We start from the raw sequence: 22,085 nt of genomic DNA, 5'->3' as shown, positions 1-22,085 counted from the left end.
AAATGATACAAAATTTAAAACGTAATTGAATAATATGAGAATTAAAACGTCATTGAGGGATATAAAATAAAAACATAATAAAATAATAAACCATTATAAACGAAATTGAATAATATAAATTAATAACGTATAATTGAAAAATATAAAATAAAAATGTACTTAAATAATATAAATTTAATAACGTAATCGAATAATATAAAATTAATAACGTAATTGAATAATATAAAATAAATAACGTAATTGAATTATATAAAATTAAAACATAATTGAAAAATATGAAATAAAAAGGTAATTGAATAATATGAAAATTAAAATGTAATTAAATAATATAAAATTAGAACGTAATTTACTAATATAATATTTTAAACGTAAATAACTAATATAAAAGTAATAACGTAATTTAATTGTATAAGATTAAAAAAAGTAATTGAATTATATAAAATTAAAACGTTATTTAATAATATAAAATTGAAAACGTAATTGTATCATATAAAATTAATAACGTAATTGAATAATATGAAATTAATGTGTAATTGAAAATATAAAATTAAAAAAGAAATTTACTAATATAAAATTAGAATGTAGTTGATTAATATGAAAGTTAAAACATAATTGAATAATTTGAAATTTAAACATAATTTAGTAATAAGAAAAGTAAAACATCATTGAGTGAAATTATATTTAAAACCAGATTGAAAAATTAAAAGGTAATCGAAAAATATGAAAAATATGAAAAGTAAAGCGTAATTGAATATCAAATTAAAACATAATGGAATGATATCAAATTAAATGAATTAAAACGTAATTGAATTATATGCAAATAAAAACGTAATTGAATAATATAAAATTTTAAACGTAATTTAATAATATGAAATTTAAAACCTAATTGAATAATATGAAATTTAAAACGTAATTGAATAATATGAAATTAAAAACATTATTAAATAATATGAAAATTAAAACGTAATAGAATAATATAAAAATAAAAACGTAATTAAAGGATATGAAAATTAAAACCTAATTGAATGATATGAAATTCAAAACATAATTGAATAATATGAAATTTAAAACATAATTGAATAATATGAAACTAAAAACAATTAAATAATATGAAAATTTAAACATAATTGAATAATATGAAATTTAAAACACAATTCAATAATATCAAAATTAAAACATAATTGAATAATATGCAAATAAAAACGCAATTGAATAATATCAAAATTATAAATAATTGAATAATATGCAAATAAAAACGTAATTGAATAATATCAAAATTAAAACATAATTGAATAATATGAAATTTAAAACGTAATTGAATAATATCAAAATTAAAACATAATTGAATAATATGCAAATAAAAACGTAATTGAATAATATGAAATTAAAACATAATTAAATGATATGACATTTAAAACATAATTAAATAATATAAACTTAAAACATAATTGAATAATATAAAATAAAAACGTAATTGAATAATTTTAAATTTAAAACGTAATTGAATAGGAAAATTAAAATGTAATTGAATAATATGAAATTTAAAGCATAATTGAATAACAAAATTAAAACATAATTGAATAATATGAAATTTAAAACATAATGTAATAACAAAATTAAAACATAATTGAATAATATGAAAATTAAAACATAATTGAATAGGAAAATTAAAACGTAATTGAATAATATGAAAATTAAAACATAATTGAATAGGAAAATTAAAACGTAATTGAATAATATAAAAATTAAAACATAATTGAATAGGAAAATTAAAACGTAATTGAATAATATGAAATTTAAAACATAATTGAATAGGAAAATTAAAACGTAATTGAATAATATGAAATTTAAAACATAATTGAATAACAAAATTAAAACATAATTGAATAATATGAAAATTAAAACATAATTGAATAACAAAATTAAAACATAATTGAATAATATGAAATTTAAAACATAATTGAATAACAAAATTAAAACATAATTGAATAATATGAAAATTAAAACATAATTGAATAACAAAATTAAAACATAATTGAATAATATGAAAATTAAAACATAATTGAATAGGAAAATTAAAATGTAATTGAATAATATGAAATTTAAAACATAATTGAATAACAAAATTAAAACGTAATTGAATAATATGAAATTTCAAACATAATTGAATAGGAAAATTAAAACGTAATTGAATAATATGAAATTTAAAACATAATTGAATAGGAAAATTAAAACGTAATTGAATAATATAAAATTTAAAACATAATTGAATAACAAATTTAAAACATAATTGAATAATATGAAATTTAAAACATAATTGAATAATATGAAATTTAAAACGTAATTGAATAACAAAATTAAAACATAATTGAATAATATGAAAATTAAAACATAATTGAATAGGAAAATTAAAACGTAATTGAATAATATGAAATTAAAAACATAATTGAATAGGAAAATTAAAACGTAATTGAATAATATGAAATTTAAAACATAATTGAATAACAAAATTAAAACGTAATTGAATAATATGAAATTTAAAACATAATTGAATAACAAAATTAAAACGTAATTGAATAATATGAAATTTAAAACATAATTGAATAACAAAATTAAAACGTAATTGAATAATATGAAATTGAAATGTAATTGAAAAATACAAACTTAAAACATAATTGAATAGGACAATTAAAACGTAATTTAATAACAAAATTAAAACATAATTGAATAATATGAAATTTAAAACATAATTGAATAACAAAATTAAAACATAATTGAATAATATGAAAATTAAAACATAATTGAATAGGAAAATTAAAACGTAATTGAATAATATGAAATTTAAAACATAATTGAATAACAAAATTAAAACGTAATTGAATAATATGAAATTTAAAACATAATTGAATAACAAAATTAAAACGTAATTGAATAATATGAAAATTAAAACATAATTGAATAGGAAAATTAAAACGTAATTGAATAATATGAAATTTAAAACATAATTGAATAGGAAAATTAAAACGTAATTGAATAATATGAAATTTCAAACATAATTGAATAGGAAAATTAAAACGTAATTGAATAATATGAAAATTAAAACATAATTGAATAACAAAATTAAAACGTAATTGAATAATATGAAATTTAAAACATAATTGAATAACAAAATTAAAACGTAATTGAATAATATGAAAATTAAAACATAATTGAATGACAAAATAAAAACGTAATTGAATAATATGAAATTTAAAACATAATTGAATAACAAAATTAAAACGTAATTGAATAATATGAAATTGAAATGTAATTGAAAAATACAAAATTTAAAACATAATTGAATAGGAAAATTAAAACGTAATGTAATAACAAAATTAAAACATAATTGAATAATATGAAATTTAAAACATAATTGAATAACAAAATTAAAACATAATTGAATAATATGAAAATTAAAACATAATTGAATAGGAAAATTAAAACGTAATTGAATAATATGAAATTTAAAACATAATTGAATAACAAAATTAAAACGTAATTGAATAATATGAAATTGAAATGTAATTGAAAAATACAAAATTTAAAACATAATTGAATAGGAAAATTAAAACGTAATTGAATAACAAAATAAAAACGTAATTGAATAATATGAAATTTAAAACATAATTGAATAACAAAATTAAAACGTAATTGAATAATATGAAATTTAAAACATAATTGAATAACAAAATTAAAACTTAATTGAATAATATGAAAATTAAAACATAATTGAATAGGAAAATTAAAACGTAATTGAATAATATGAAATTTAAAACATAATTGAATAACAAAATTAAAACGTAATTGAATAATATGAAATTGAAATGTAATTGAAAAATACAAAATTTAAAACATAATTGAATAGGAAAATTAAAACGTAATTGAATAACAAAATTAAAACGTAATTGAATAATATGAAAATTAAAACATAATTGAATAACAAAATTAAAACGTAATTGAATAATATGAAATTTAAAACATAATTGAATAACAAAATTAAAACGTAATTGAATAATATGAAAATTAAAACATAATTGAATGACAAAATAAAAACGTAATTGAATAATATGAAATTTAAAACATAATTGAATAACAAAATTAAAACGTAATTGAATAATATGAAATTGAAATGTAATTGAAAAATACAAAATTTAAAACATAATTGAATAGGAAAATTAAAACGTAATGTAATAACAAAATTAAAACATAATTGAATAATATGAAATTTAAAACATAATTGAATAACAAAATTAAAACATAATTGAATAATATAAAAATTAAAACATAATTGAATAGGAAAATTAAAACGTAATTGAATAATATGAAATTTAAAACATAATTGAATAGGAAAATTAAAACGTAATTGAATAATATGAAATTTAAAACATAATTGAATAACAAAATTAAAACGTAATTGAATAATATGAAATTGAAATGTAATTGAAAAATACAAAATTTAAAACATAATTGAATAGGAAAATTAAAACGTAATTGAATAACAAAATTAAAACGTAATTGAATAATATGAAATTTAAAACATAATTGAATAACAAAATTAAAACTTAATTGAATAATATGACAATTAAAACGTGTTGACAAAATTGAAGAACATGATGTACATTGGTCGCATTCATTCTTATGATTGGATGATTGCGAAATTTTTCCGATTCTGATAACATCATCGATTCTGTTCAAAACTCCCGATTTGATAAAATAACTGATTCTGATTCGTTTTAAATAACTAAATATTTAATTTCAGATATTTTTTTCAAATTACTATAAATCCGTGGAAAATATCAACATATATTTTTTACAAACTTGTGAATCTCCCTTTGAATATTTTATCAATATTTGTATTTAATGATTGATTGAAAATAGCGAAACAACTAAAAAAATATTTTTCTTTCCAAACAAATCCGATTAAGATTAGTTTGTTCTTACTTGGAGAACAATTTTAAAAAGGCTCAATTTTGTACGAGTCGGATACTCAAAACGTTCCGAATTTTTCATTTCTCGATTCCGATTAATAATCTCAAGACTATATATTGCACACAAAAATATTGCAAGTGAAGAGGCTTAATCGGTTTTAAATGTTCTGATTTATAAAAGAAAATCTAGAAGTAAATATGATGTCTGTAACTGCGAGATTAAGAGTTCAAATAAAGATATAACATAGCGTAATTAACTCGCCAATAAGTAAGAAGGAAAATAATACTCCTAACTTCTTTACTAGCTCAACATTTGAGAGGTAAAAAAACTGTAATAGAATATTCGAAAATGTATCTCATATAGAGATCAAGTGTTAGTCCCAGAAAAGGGTCACTTTGATATCTGAGAACTTCGATTGAAGTAAATTTAAACAAGAGTATTTATGACGCCATATTTGATTCATGTATATGAAGCAATCTGAAGTAGTGTATGCAATAAACATATGGAAATTATATTTTCTACGTAACATTTACTGTTCTATTGTGTACGAGGTGCCTTCAATAAGTTTCAGACTTTTTTAAAAGCATTTAAAATTATCGTAGACTCTTGAAAACTCAGTATGTTATTGCTATACATCTTATAGGATGACTGACCAATCTTTATGATTTCAGGTTCAAATGAACAGCTACAACTGGAATTTGATTGCACTCTGCTAAAGCAAGATTATCACAGCTGGTGAATTTCAAAAATGCAATCTGGATTTGAGGAAATTTTATGAGAACGATATGCAATAAAATTCTGTTTTCAATTTGGAAATATGCCACAGAATCGTATGGAACGTTTCATACTGCTTTGGACCGTCTTGCCTGAATCGAGCATCAGTTTTTGGGTGACATACGAGAGTCAACGAAGGCAGGGAGTCTGTGAGAAATGATGAGAGTGGTAGTAGGAGTAGGGAAATCAGATCACCAGAGTTGATTAGCCAAATAGAAACAGCGGCCATGTAAGATGTAAAGCATTAATGTATATTGATGTATGTGCTTATTTCATGTGTATGTATATGTGTGCGTAAGATTTACGTTTACCGTTTTAACGTTATCAGTAAAAACATTTTTTTACTGTTTTTCACCCCCACCAAAAATGCGTATTGCCACTTGAAATGCAATGGACTATTATTTGGGATGATGTCTAACAGGGGACTGTAAACAGTTGAGCAGCGAAAGTCGTGTATCTATAGAGACAATAAGTGCACAGTTTGATGTCAGTGTGGAAACTGTACACATAATTATTCGCGAGGAACTGAAGACGCGGAATATTTTCGCGAATGCATTTGTCCACAAATCCATCTTTGTCACAGACTATTTGAACAAGATGGGCATCAAGACTTCCTCGCCCACCCTTTAGTCCAGAACTTGCTCCCTGTGACTTTTGGTTATTTCCTAAACTCAAGGAAAACCTTAGATGCTGTAATTATGAGACAATTAAGGAGATGAAAGAGGCTGTGATGAGGATTATTGACACTTAGAGCTCCACCCCTATGGAACTCTCTTCCATTTGCCTGCTTTCCAGCTAACTATAATATAGTCGTCTTCAAGTCCAATGTAAACAAATTCTTCATGAGCCGTTCCCCTTAAGTAATCCAATTTACCAAATTTCCGCTACTAACGATTACTACGATATTGTCCCATTGACTACTGTACACTCATTAATCTTTATCCTCGAATGGCCTCTGGGCCTTGATAAGTGGTAAATCCTATGTAAGAAAAAAACGCTCACACAAGAGGATTTCCATAGGGCCTTTCAGAAGTTGTTGGAAAGATATAAGTTCATTGCAGCCGGTGGAGATTACTGTGAAGGTGACTAGAGTTACATGTGTATACTCTCAATATAAGTGCCGCTACGAAAAAAGTCTGCAAACTTATTGAAGGTATCTTGTAGATTGTAAATGTGTGTGTGAATACGAATCAACGATTTTTTTTAACTTCAGATAAAAATCGATTAATTAACTGCTTTTCTTTTTACAAATGAGTCATCACTTATTGATGGCCAACGGCCACTCGAGGATAAAGGTTAATGAGTGTACGATAGTCACTGATACAACAACATAGCTATCGTTAGTGGTGGAAATTGGGTAGAATTTGGTTATTTAAGGAGGCAGCTCCACAAGAACTTGTTTACATTAGACTTGAAGATAATTAAGTTGCAATCAGCTGGAAAGCAGACCAGAAGAACAGAGTTACACAATAGAGCGGTTCTAGGAAAGAAGTTTTGTTCACGTACTTTGTGTTTAGATTTAGGCAAAGATAGAGAGTGGGTGGAATTGTTGATAGTGGTTGTAGGTAGACGAGTGATTTTTAGTGAAAGTTTTGCAAATTGAAGCTCAGATGAACACTTGCCATGAAAATAACGATAGAACTGAGGCAAGCTCGCGACGTCTATTCTGTGAGAAAAAGATTGCATGGAGGAAGAGAAAAGGGCGTAACCTACTAGATTTCGAAACCGATTTTGCTCCAGGCAGCTCCTTTTTTTTTCTTTCTAACAATTTTCCTCCTGCAACATAGTACGTGTGAGCGCGTCGAAAGTATCAGCAGCAGCGCAGGATGAGCAGCATGCGAAGAGATTAGCAGCAGCAGTAGCAGAAAAAAAGATGCGCATATGCAAATTAGGAAGAGTGCTTAGAAGAGGAAAAAACGAGAAAGGAGAAAAATGCAACACGTGTTTTGAAAGAAACAAAGTGGGCGTCGAAGAAAATGGACATGTAAAGACGAAGACGAGAAATGGCCGGCATATGACTGGCGTGAGGAAAGAAAATTATCGTCGGAAAGAATGAACGTGTAAAGCGAAGGTGAGAAATGGCTAGCTGCGGCCGGCGTGCGGTGGGAAGAAGGAGAACCGCTCACCAGCTAAAATGAACATGTCGTAGCGAGATATTTTGTTAAGTGATGTTGAAAATAACGGGAATAAAAACGTTTTGTTAAAAAAGAAAATAAACGCCGACCTGGATTTTATTTCTTTCTTTTCCCCTCAGATTTATTTGTAGAAACTACAATAGTAAAGTATGATAGCCACATTCCACTCCTACCTAGAATCTTGCTCTTTTCAGGACTAAGGCCAATATGCATTTTCTGTCTTTTCAATAATTATATTTTGTTCTTGTTACCTCCCTTACGTGAAGTAGCTTCATGCCTAGTCTGGAGTGATTTCAAGAAATATATAATTCATAGTATATTTAGTATAATTAGTTAAAAAGGAAAATGTAAAGAATAGAGTCAGGTTTCGAAATCTTAAAATTATTTTTTTCATAAAAACAGTATCAATCTTTGTCTCTAAGCTTATTATAATTAATGAGAAGATCGAAAGTATTTATGCGATTCAAATTTCAAAATCTTGCATAATTAAGTTTCATTTTTTAAATTTTATTAAAAAAATTATTATTTATTTTTAAAATACACAAAAAAAAAATCGGAGTAAAATGGTTCCTGGGCAACGCCAGGTGGGTAAAGTAGGTTATGTATTATGCCATCAAACGGCAGGATTTTTCATAACCAAAGAATATACAAAAAATGACTACACACTCAATAAATAAACCGCCTTTTCGTAGAAATCATTTATGATTAGACTAGCTGGACGCCCGGAGTTGCTCGCTCGTACAATACGCTTAAACATGATATTTTAATTCATGCAGATTGCGTATGTATTATTATAGAATCAATCCTCTATTGATTATTATATATTATGAGGAATAATTGCTCGGTGGACTAATTCGCAAAAGAAAAATGTAAAAAATAATAATGTCGTTCATCAAATTCCATCCGTGTTTGTTTACAATATCACGTCAGCTGATATTTAAGTTTGGTGATCTTAAAAGTTTTTCTTCTTTTATAGATTAAAAAAAAAAGAATTTTTACAGGGAAATATTTTACGTTACACCGAAATAAATAAACACCGGCCAAGGTTACACCGATGTAACGCAAAATATTCTCCTATAAAAATTCTTCTTTTTTTATCTATAAGAAAAGAAAATGTAAAGATTTTCTATTTTCGATATTTAGCGGATGAATTTCTGTAAAAACGTATCTAAGTAAACTGCCAGAAATATAAATTACCTTTGTGTGAAATTTACAAAAGATAGGCTCAGCCGTTTCGGAACCTTTGAGTAAGGAACTCACACACAAAAGGTGACTTTTATATAATAGTAATAGTAATAGTAATAATAGTAAGGTAATGCTTTAATGTAAGCACACATGAAATTCTTCGTTAATCATGTTAAATGAACAGAAGTCTAAAACAATTCATTTTTAATCGCCATATCAATTTTTATTTTATCCTGATCCCTTTTCGTCATATCGACTCCATTTTTCTTTCTCTTTAATTTATCTATTCATCTGAGTTTCCCGCCACTCTTTCTCTCTCTCCTCCTCCTCCTCCTGCTCCTCCCTCTCTCTCTCTCTCTCTCCTTTAATCACTACCTTTCTGTTGCAATATTATAGGCATAATACGGTCATAAAGATTTGAACAATTATATTTTTAGCCAGGATTAATAAAAACGAACCAATCAGGAACCAGAATCGCTGTATAAAATATACTGAATCTTTTTGAAATAATATTTTTTTCCTATCAGTCATTATGATAACTTATCTAAAATTAAAAACTAAATCTGGTTAAAAATGGATACGCGATTAACCATACTGAAACCGGCAACCTCTTAGTTTCGTAAATATTATGTGTCTAAGAACTTACAATTGTTTGATGGATTTAATTAAAAATTTAATCATAAGTAAAAAAAAAATTATAATCCTTAGGGTTCTCAGATAATCAAATTATCTTTGTAATTCGTGTAAACTTTCAACTAGATCCAAAAATTCGAAACCTTAGAGTGCAGAGCTAACCTCTCTCTCTCTCTCTCTCTCTCTCCTTTTTTTTTGTCAAAACATGGCGACTTTAATATCTAACGAAAGTCGAAGGTTACATCGACCAAAACGTTGTGCGGATAACATTCAACATGAGAACAATTGTCCAATTAAACTAAATAATATAAACATTCATACCTCATCTCAAAAATTCAGAACTATAAAAAAAATAATAGTTTGAATTAGTTTTCATAATATTTAGATAATCAATGGCCGGTGAAAAGCAGATTGTGACGAACACATGAACAACATCAAAAGTGACGGCTCTTCTTATTATAAAGGAATTTTACAAGGCGGATCAATGCAAATGGGGTTTTTGGAAGACTGCCCAATTGATCAACCAATCCCTAATTTTCCTGTAACCAGTCACGTGCTTTGTTGGCGACCGGGCATTGATTTTAATCTGAAAAAAGCAGCTTCAAAGAATAGCATGGTCATTTGCTTCTGTCGCATATAAATTATTTTTGTACTTTTGAGAATGTAATGTCAAAGGTATTATTTGCTTGGAGGATACTGAACCAGATAACACTGACTTGTTGCCGTGCGAGAGTTTGAAAGCATGCAAGAACTTATCCGTTTGTTTTTGCTTGGATTTTTTTTAATGGGTTGCTCTTTTGCATTTGAGTGTTTCATTTGTCAACTAAAATGCGATTTGGGTGACTTCGAAAGTCTGTCAAGAAAATTTTATCTTGGTGAATTCCAATTGTTTGTTTGTATTTTTTTTTTTTTTTTGTATTTATTGATTGATATAAGATTTTTCAATAAAACTCTTATTGGAATGATTTATGTTTTCGTATATAGAGAGCATCCTTACGTACTGGCTTGTGATGGACTTAAGGCTGTATAAGGGTGTTAATTTTGATCAATATCGGAATGTTCCTTCTTTAATTGCATTTTTTACAATTATTAATGTCCGATACTTATCGGGATTATTCCGATATAAAACTTTCTAAGAAAACTCACAGATCCAAGAAGTACATTTTTTTAAATTACATTTTCACCCCAAACAAGGCACATTACCACTTTAATGTAGTGGGTTACTATCAGGGACATAAACTACAGGGGTACTATGTGGGGAGTTGGGCAGCAAGATGTCGGTTCACGTTACACTTGAACTCCTGCATGAAACCAGAATGGAATCCCAAAGTCTAGCGGTTCTGGGGAAGGAACTACTGGAGTAGAAGACTTTCTTACATCTAGGGATCTCAATTGTGACGGGGTGGGATTTTGCTGCTTGTCGAGTTTTTCGCGGGTATTTATGTCGAGGGGGTACAAGTGCTTGCAATTCGCTAGAGCATTAAAGTATTTGTAGAACAGGCAGAGGGATGCTACATTACGTCGATGGGACAGAGGCTGAAGCTAAGATGACAGTTCAGGACCTATTAGGTTGGCGATTCTCTTTTGAACCTTGTCTAGGACTGAGAGACTAGTAGCAGAAGCGCCAGCCCAAATATGACAACAATACTCCATACATGGGCGAATGGTGGCCTTATAGAGGTACAGGATACTTCCGGGCGTTAGTAGCTTTCTAGCACGGTAGAGAGAACCTACCTTTTTCGCAGCGGTCCTGGCAATGATTTCAATGTAATTTTTCCAACTCATGTTTCCTGTAAATGTTAGGCAGAGGAGTTTAAAAGATGTGCTTTCAGATAAAGAGTCTTTACCCATTGCTTTTAATGGTAGAGAAGAATGTTTATTTTTATGGAGAATTAAAAATGTCCAACACTTTAAACCAACAGATTTTTATAACACTTTATTTTCTCTTTTTATTGTTTAAGCATCAATACCATGTTAGTAATAATGAGTTAGTATTTTTTAATACAAATAACTTCGGTTATCACGATATGAAAACTTTTTTCCATATACCCTAATCGTAACACAGCAGTAATCATTACTATTATTTCTCCAATTAAAACCTTATTTTACAACACATAAACATCAAATACCTAAAAAAAATCTCTTAATATTTTAAACGAGATAAACTATATAAAGCAGAACGACGTTTATTTTTATCAGAAAATTAAATTGATCTAGCAACTTAAACAAACGGTTTATGTAGCATTTTATTTTCTCTTATCGTTTAAGCATTAATATCGTGTAAGTAATGTGTTAATCTAAATATTAATTTAGTTGTCCGTACGTCCAGTGTCACAAAAATCATCATCATCATCATCATCATCGCAAACATTAATAAATAAGAAACGAATTACCTCCCTTTATAGCCGCTTTTTATCGGTTAAAAATCATTAAAACCATTTCCTCTCTAAACCTTAAAAAAAAACATGGCTGTCTGTTCACGGTTTCAAATTAGCTATTTTATCTTATAATTTAAAAAAAGTCATGTTGAGAAGAGACTGTAAGTATTTTATTATAGTTTCTTTTTAAAATAAAAAAATGTGCAAGAGAATTGACATCTGTTCTTTTATAATTTATATAAAAATTATTCAGATAAAAAAAGAACAATGTGTTGTGTGTTGAATTTTTATTTAAAAAAATCTAAATTTTTTAAATCAATTCTTTTTATCTTTGAAAGGTTAAAAAAAGAATTTGCTAAAAATTCGTCGTTATTTGTTTTATTTTATTTTTTATTCATTTTATTTATAATGTGTTTTCATTTTTTTTTCAACTACAATGGAATTTCCGCAGATTCTGCTAGTATTCATTATTACAAATAACTCGCATTAGAACAATATGATTTTTTTCCGCCTATAACAACTTGTAATTTTCACCCAAACCTTTTCACGGCACACCAGTAAGCATTCCACAACACAGTGGTTAAGAACCACTGACAAAAGTCATCGTTTAATCCTCTCATTCATGAGACATAATTACTTAACATGCCTAAATCAAAACGTAGATTCCATGAACAAAGCTTCTTTCTTAGAACTGCACGCATGGGGAACTCTGTTCCGTCTGCTTGCTTCCCTCCAGACTACAACTTGGATGTCTTCAAGTCCAACGTAAACAAATTCCTGATTAACCGCCCCCTTAAGCAGACACTCTAAAATATCCACACTAACGTACTGTACTTACAATAACCCTTATCCATGAGTGGCTTCCGGGCCTTGATAAGTGGTGACCACCTTGTAAAAAAAAAATATCATACGTTTGAAAAAGTTCATTAAAAACGTTACGTTTTATTAGGTGAATTGTCACAAACAGGCGATGTGTAGTCTGGCAATTTTATTATGAGGCTATAAGGATTTGGGTAGCGTAGGAACTGGGATTTTAATGGTGTTTTGGGAGATGTTGTTGAAAGTTTCACGGGAGATGTGATACATGCTTTCTGTGCAGAAGAAGAAGAAGAAGAAGAAGAAGAAGAAGAAGAAGAAGAAGAAGAAGAAGAAGAAGGAGCGACGGCGTTCGTGTTTGGTTTTAAACTCTACTCGTTTTTTTTTTTTTTTTTTTTTTTTTTTTTACAAAGACATCACCACATTATCAAGGCCCAGAGGCCACTCAAGGATAAGGGTTAAAGAGTGTACAGTAGAAGTTGGTCAATATAGTAATCATTAGTAATGAAAATTTGGTAAATTTAATAACTTATATGGAACGGCTCATCAAGAACTTATTTACTTTAGACTTGAACAAAACCATATTGTAGTCAGCCGGAAAGCAGGAAAACGGAAGACAATTCCACAGGCGTGCAGTTCTAAGAAAGAAGCTTTGTTCATGGAATCTACGTTTAGGTTTAGGCACAGATAAAGAGTGGGGGAAATTATTGATAGTGTTTACAGCTAGACGAGTGTTTCTTGTGAAAGTTTGGCGAGGGGGGACCATAGATTGAAGCTCAGTCGAACACTTTCCATGAAAATAACGATACATTAGAGACAAACTCGCAACATCTCTTCTGTGAGATAGAGGTTGCAAGGAGGAGAAAAGGACATCTCCTACGAGGCTACGAAGTCTATTTTGAACTCTATCAAGGCAGGACAAGTCCTTTCTAGCAGCTCCTGCCCAGATGTGGCAACAGTATTCCATCCTTGGACGTACCTGGCTATTATATAGATAGAGAATAGCATCAGCAGTGAGATATCTACTGGATCGATAGAAAGATCCCACCATTTTTCCAGCGGCCTTGGCAACAGATTTGATATACGTGTTCCATTTAAGATCAGGAGTAATGGTCAAGCCCAGAAGCTTGTCAAAACTTGAGGCCTCCTGAAGACGAGAGCCATTCATTTCAATTGATGACAAATGTGGATTAAAATGTTGATGATGTAAAGAGAGAAGCTTGGTTTTAGATGCATTAAAAGTAACCAGCCACTCCTTTCCCCATTGTACTACGTGCTCAAGATCAGAGGAGAGAGAATTGGAGAGAACATGCTCGTTTACTGTCTTAGATGTGGTACCATAAATGGTAGTGTCGTCAGCATAAATGTCTACAAATGATGTAAGGATATGATTTGGAAGATCATTAATGTAGATCAGGAAAAGAGTTGGGCCCAGGATGGATCCCTGAGGGACACCGGCATTAATACTGTGAGCTTCTGATTTTTGCCCCTCAACTACTACTCTTATAAACCTATCAGAAAGAAATGATTTAATAATTGAGAAGACTTTTCCAGCTATACCATAGCTAGCGATCTTATGAAGTAAACCTTTATGCCATACCCTATCAAAGGCTTTAGATATGTCAAGAGCAATTGCCCTAGAAAGATTGCCACCGTCGAGAGATTTGCTAATCCTATGCGATATAACTGTAAGGACATCTGCTGTAGATCTAGCAGAACGGAAACCATATTGAGTGTCACTAAGAAGGTTATTTTTGTTGAGATGGTTGATTACTTCTGTATTTAATACAGATTCTAGCAACTTACTCATGACGCAGAGGAGACTTATTGGCCTGTACTGAGAGGGGGATGAGCGATCACCTGAGTTCTTAAATACAGGGCATACTGATGAGATTTTCCAGGGAGATGGGAAACTATTCTCCTTAAGACAACGTTTAAACAGTTTTGTAAGTATGGGCGCTAGTTCAGGTTGAAGTTTTTTGAGTACTATAATTGGAATACCATCAGGGCCAGTTGCTTTACTGGAATCAAGGTTTTTGATTAGCTTGGCAACATCACGTACAGATATACGCATATCACATAGCGTGTTTTCTGATACAAGAGGAAATATTGGGGGTTGGCGGTCTTGGTCGCAAAGGGTAGAATTAGCTGAAAAGTTCTTGACAAAGAGTTTGGCTTTGTCTGATGCTGACGAGATTACCTCAGGTCCATTGATAATAGTTGGGATGGAGTACACGTTTCTGTTCAGGATTCTGTTTGCTATTTGCCAAAACTGGTGGGAACCAAGCCGCTGCTCAGCTACTTTGGACTTAACAGATTGAGCATACAACTCTCTTGCGTTCCTTATTACTTTCTTACAATGGTTGCTGGCAGTCCTGAAAACGGCTTTAGTTTCCATACATCTATTACGTTTGAAGCAGTGGAAAAAGTGATTTCTGTGCGCAATGGCAGCAGCACATTCTGGAGAGAACCATGGCTGGTTTGGATTAAAAGGGAAATACACGATTCAAATTCGTGACAAGACAAACCGTTCTAAAATTGAAGAGGCAAAAAGTATAGCGGACGTTGCCGTAAATAAGTTGTAAAGTTATTTCCGGTTTCTCCTACGCACCTTTATATATATATATATATATATATATATATATATATATATATATATATATATATATATATATATATATCAAGACAATAGGAATGAAAAGTTTACTCGATAAAAGCAAATGTAAACTTAAAACTAATATAAATAATAATATTTATATATTAATCCCAACCAAATAAAAATGTTCAATACAAACACAATAACCTAAAAAGGTATGTAAATATACTCAATTTTCAAAATTGCAAAAACAAAAAAAAATAAATCTACGTAAAGTATGACTGCATACACACAAATATATATATATATATATATATATATATATATATATATATATATGTATGTATGTATATATTGAATGAAATATTGAAATGCCGTAGAATTACAGATTGTAAAATAAATATTAGTAAAATAAATATTAGTATCAATATTTATAAGACGACTCAAAGCAAATAAAGAAAGCTCAATATGTGAGATAGAGCAAAATATAAATTGAAATTCTGAGTTGGATGATGTAGAATTACACCAAATTTTATTGTTTGACAAAGAAGTACAAATAATTATTAAAATCTTTTTCTTAATTTATGGATTTTCAATGAATGGCTCATCTCAACATATATATATATATATATATATATATATATATTTTAATTCAATTTTCCCCCCAAACAAGGCACAGTGCCATTTTTTGACTACTATCAGGGACTTAATTAGCGGGGTCATTATGAAGGGAGATGAGTAGAAAGATGTTTGATATATATATATATCATTGTTATTTGTATTCTTCCGAATGTTGAATAATTAACATTATTAAAAGTTGAATAGTTATTATCGCTCTATCTGTCTATCTATCTATTTATCTATCTGTTCAATGATATTCTGAAAATAGTTTATATTGTGAGTTATTTATTGTTTATAGAATAAAGTGTAGCAATGAGTTTACATAAATTAGCTAGGTTAAATATAAACAAAATATCCTTGGGCAGGCAGACGTGGAAAGGTCACCCGTAAGGGATACGTGTGTTTTTTTAATGATGACGTAACGGAACAGATCAGGAGGTCGGGAAGTTTAGTCAGTTGAAGAAAGTAGAGAGTTAGTCACGAAAGTGAACAGACGGCCAGGAAGCGTGGCTGCGTAGAACAAACATGTCGACAAGAAAAGCAGACTCTTTGTGAAGACCATTTTAGATAACTGAAATAAATTTATACTTTTAAAATATAAAGTGTTGTTCTGTAGTTTCACAAAAGAAGGAAGAACGGGGGTCTCAATTGGATGATGTTGGCAAATTTCATGGTTCGTCGCGGAGCTCAGCAGAAGGTATGAAGCATATATTATTCTTCTTATATATGAAGTGTAATATATATCCGTGTGATAACTCTCTGATACAACATGACTCAGTTTATACGTCGATATCACTAAATCTGGCTAAACAAACAACCATCCATACAATTTATACGTTTATATCGAATCCCGTTATAAGAACAAAATAATATCCCACCTCACTGTGTAATATGACTGTTTTAATATCCCACCCAATATGGTCCTTATATGACCTAAAACTATATCCGATTGTGAGGCCCACCTTGCGGGCCTGAAGGAGTGTGGAGCCACCCTTTAATTGTCATTGCTCCCAGGTCCACTCTGACCCAGAGTGGTAGTACCTGTTAGGGTCCCAACTATGTGTTAAATAGAATCCGACTTAAAAAAAAAAACAAATATACTCCATTAAAAATCGTTCCTCGAAATAACTAGATTCGGCATTAAATAACCTGAAAAAGGTTGATATGCCGTAAAACAAAACCAACCAACCAACCCACCTAATATATAACATATGACACGTTCTTTCACTGACTATATAATATGACTACTGTTCGCATCTTAATAACTTGATAATCTATGTACTCTCCGACCTTCGGGTGTATCTTGTCGAATTAAGATATATTTCTGTCAAACTCTGCTCGAAATTTCGAACAGAACGATTTATTTAATCCACGATGGTAGCATACTCTTTTTTCGTTTAGCTATGACTCAGTAGAAGTTCTAAGTAGTTTCAAGAATTTTTTATGTACTTTTTATATACGTTTTTGGCATTACAGTAAAAAAAAATACTCATTATATTCATTGAAATATTCTGTTATTGTTTACTATAGCAAACAATTATTTCGGCCAATATTAAGAAATGTTTTTAAAAAGTTCATTATATATATATATATATATATATATATATATATATATATATATATATATAGGAGATTAGAACAATAATCTAAAGAGCTGAGTGTATTTTAATGTAATAGTGAAATTACTAGTTTAATTAAAATACAGGAAAGAAAAAGTGTTCGTTGTAATTTAGATATATAATAATAAAATATATAATTATCAATCACATTACTAAATATTATATATATATATGTGTGTGTGTGTGTGTGTGTGTGTGTGTGTGTGTGTGTGTGTGTGTGTGTGTGTGTTTCTAGTTTTCCTTAGGTCTTCATTACTGCATGGATATCGTCAAAACAACGAAATTGCAACTTCAACTGGGAATAAAGTTGTTGCAATCCGTATGTCTAAATTCACAGTCAGCATTAGAAAGCTATTCAACTCCATAGAAGTTATAACATCCCATTACTATATGTCACATACAAGCTATATTATCATGTTGCGTGATGATAAAAAGCATGAGATATACATATGTATAATGAAATAGAAGGCCGTAACACAAGGTGTATTAAAATAACTTATGTTTTTGATTATATCTTCCTGTGTTTATATTGTTTTCCTTTTCTCTTTTTCATAAAACTTAAACACACACACATGTAAATACGCATTATTATTGTATAAACAAATTGAGCTTTCAAATAATTGACAATGTTTACATTTCGTTCACATTCAGCAGGTGCCAGCTGTTAGCTAAGGTGTTAGAAGCACCGATTATCATCTAGCCACACTGAAACGACGTGACACAGCGAAACAGTCTGGCTGCGTATGCTATATATATGGATGAACTTTAAATTGGCACTCTATTTTCTTTAATTGCATATTTGTCAACTTTCGGTTATTTTTACTCCAACTTTGTCTGGCAATTTATCATGATGTAATTGACACCCGAGCAGCACTACAAATTGCAAATGATATAGCCAATTTACATAGAGAAATATTTGATGAACGAATAATTTCAGGAAATGGACCCGGGAACAGCCCACCTCGTTCATGCGATTTAACCCCATTAGATTATTTTCTTTGGGAATATATAAAGTCTCATGTCTACGCTGAAAAAACCAGACACACTAGACCACATGGAATACAACATTTGACGCGTTGCTGCCAAAATACAACTTAATTTAATGCGTAGAATATGTGAACATTGAACATCTAGATTACGCCATAAACGCGGGAGTCGCATGATCATATGTCCGAAATTTTATACTTATTTCCTGTGTGTGTGTGTGTGTGTGTGTGTGTGTGTGTGTGTGTGTGTGTGTGTGTGTGTGTGTGTGTGTGTGTGTGTGTGTGTGTGTGGTCGGACAGCCATAAAAAGGCAAATAATCCAACAATTCAAAGTTAACATTATTTCCCGGGCAATTTCGATACATTAATTCTCTGTGATCTTAAAATAAAGTTAAAGTAAAGTTAAAATCAGCTAAACAAAAAAAAAAGAAGGAAGAAAAAATGGCTCAAATTGAAAAAAATAGAACGAAAAACGTATTAATTATTATGGAAAGAAACGGAAAAGATCTCATTGTGTAAAATGAGTGAAATATTTCTTTCTGAATTCATTTAAAGACGAGGGCTGTCTGACTTGCTCTGTCCTTTATGTTTTCTCTAAGGGCTTGAAATGGTTTCATCCAACTGTATATTTTTTACTTTATGCCGGAGGAATTATTTATACGAGGTGTTTTCAATACGTTTCCAGACTTTTTTTTTTCGTATGGGCACTTTTATTGAAAGAACACACATGAAACTCTGTTCCCTTTCGAAATAATCTCCTCCGGCTGCAATACACTTGTGCCATTTCAACAACTTCTAGATGGCTTCATGGATGTCATTTTGTGTGAGTATGTCAATGACCCTCGTCATAGCCTCTTTCATCTCCTTAATTGTCTCATAACGACAGCCTATAAGGTTTTCTCTGAGCTTAGGGAATAACTAAAAGTTACAGCGAGCAAAGTCTGGATTATATGGAGCAATATGAGGAACTGCCTTGATATCTGTCTTGGTTAAATGTTCTGTGACAAGGATGGAGTTGTAGACTGGTGCATTTTCCGCATCTTCAGTTCCTCGTGATTATTCGTGTACAATTGCCACACTGACATTAAACTGTTCACTTATTGGCTTTTGAGATACACGACGAACCTTATCCATGAAATTCTTTATTTGGCCAATCAACCCAGGTGTTCTTACTTTCTTACTCCTCCCACACCTCTCATCATCTCTCACAGACTTCCTGCCTTCATTGAATCTCTTATGCCATTCAAAAACGGATGATAGATATATGCAAGATGGTCCAAAAGCAGTCTATATCATTCCATACGTTTATGTAGTATTTTTTCAAAGTTCAAAACAAAATTTTATTGCATATTGTTCTTCTAAATTATCCTCACGTCCAGATTGTATTTTTGAAATTCCCCAGCTGTGGCAATCAAGCTTTAGTAGGGTGTATTCCAATTCCTGCTGTGACTATTCATTTGAACCTGAAAGCATAAAAATTGGCCAGTCATCTCATAAAATGTATGTCAATAGCATACTGAATTTCCAAGCGTCTACGAAAATTTAAAATGCCTGTAAAAAAAGTCTGGACACTTATTTAAGGCACTTCGTATGTATTTATATAGACTATCAGGGCATGTGGAAATTCCACAGAAGCATCTTTCATATGTAATATAATGCTCTGGGCATTCTGTAGACGTTCAGCTTGAATGGAAACCCCGCCATATTATTGTAGCCCTTTTGTTAAAATTGAAAAAGTATTTATCTAAATAATCTAGTTAATGTAGTGTCAGAATATATTTTGTGATTACAGTTTATCTCTAATGCACTAATAGGAGTCTGTGACCTATTTCCATTGTAGGAACGCTCGACGCGAACGGAAACCCCACGATATCATTATACCATCTTTAGACAGAACAGATACTACCCTTGGATTCTAGCCAAAAGACCAGAAGGTGTATTTTAGTTTCATGTACGGCTCAAAAGCGACATCATTTTTTTTTTTTTGTTGCTTATTTGGATTTTTTACATTGCGTCTTCGGTGATCGGGAGATATTATTAAAAAGGAGGATAGAAGGTGACAATATACTACAAACATTAAATCATTTGTATACAGAGACGTTCATTTAATTTTTGTAGTATGTTATCACCTTCTATCCTCCTTTTTAATAAATAAGATTTCCTGAACGAATAATTTATAATCTGAAAACTGTGACACACATACGTACATTAAAGGTAATACGGTAGAGTAATTGCGCCAACTAAAAAATAAAGTGCTTTTTATATGCGTGGTTACCAAAATGGCACTTTTAGCTAGGTGACGCAATTACCCAGACTTGGGGCAATTACCTCAAAATACAATATATATATATATATATATATATATATATATATATATATATATATATATATATATATATATATATATATATATATATATATATATATGGCGATTAAGCTACACAGAATATTCCGCGTTTTAATCTGCGTTTCATCCACGCTAGGATTCTTCAGGATTCTGAAGAATCCTAGCGTGGATGAAACGCAGATTCTTCAGGCTTCTGAAGAATCCTAGCGTAGATGAAACGCGGAATATTCTGTGTAGCTTAATCGTCATATATATTTTATAACTTACTAACTAGCTCTACCTACGTATTGAGCACTGTTGAAGTAAATACTTAAAGTTCACGCATAAATTTATACTTTCATATATTAATTTATGTGATTAAATGAAGTAGTTATATATATATATATATATATATATATATATATATATATATATAATAAAAAATAATATATATATATATATATATATATATATATATATATATATACTCACACACACAAATACGCGTTGGTCTTTATTATAGAATATAGAATATATATTGTCTCGGGTCAATAACCATCAGTCAAGAAGAGGAAAGCACTTGTCGCCTGCCGGAAAAATCTACGGAAGCCATGACACTTTTGCTTCAAACAAAAATGGAAGTGAAAACAAACGGAAATGAAAAAGGAATTATTAAGTGGTTGCTTCTATTTTCTCACGAGTTCACAAAAACAGAAGAGTAGAAAAAATATTGCATTTATGCGAGAATCCACAATCGATCCTTCCTCATCTCGGTGCTCTCCTTTCCTCCTATCAGTTTGTGTCGTTCAAGAATTCGACTTGTTGACCAAACAATGAGAACAGATCTATTTTCAATATGATGGTAAAAATGCTTGACAATAACACATGATTCAATAAGTCCCAAGTCTTACATACAGACGCCGCTATAGCATTTTATAAAGTCAAAATTGGACTAGTCAAAATGTGAGGTCAATCGGATTATTAGTTTACAAATTACAGTTTTAGAAGTGAACTCGACTTGTTGAACAAACAAAACGATGGTAAACAT

This window comes from Euprymna scolopes, chromosome 6, assembly GCF_053919585.1.
Source record: "Euprymna scolopes isolate OS-2025 chromosome 6, ASM5391958v1, whole genome shotgun sequence".
Classification (NCBI taxonomy): Eukaryota; Metazoa; Mollusca; class Cephalopoda; order Sepiida; family Sepiolidae; genus Euprymna; species Euprymna scolopes.
The sequence above is the reverse complement of the archived record's forward strand: the minus strand, read 5'-3'. Positions refer to the sequence as shown.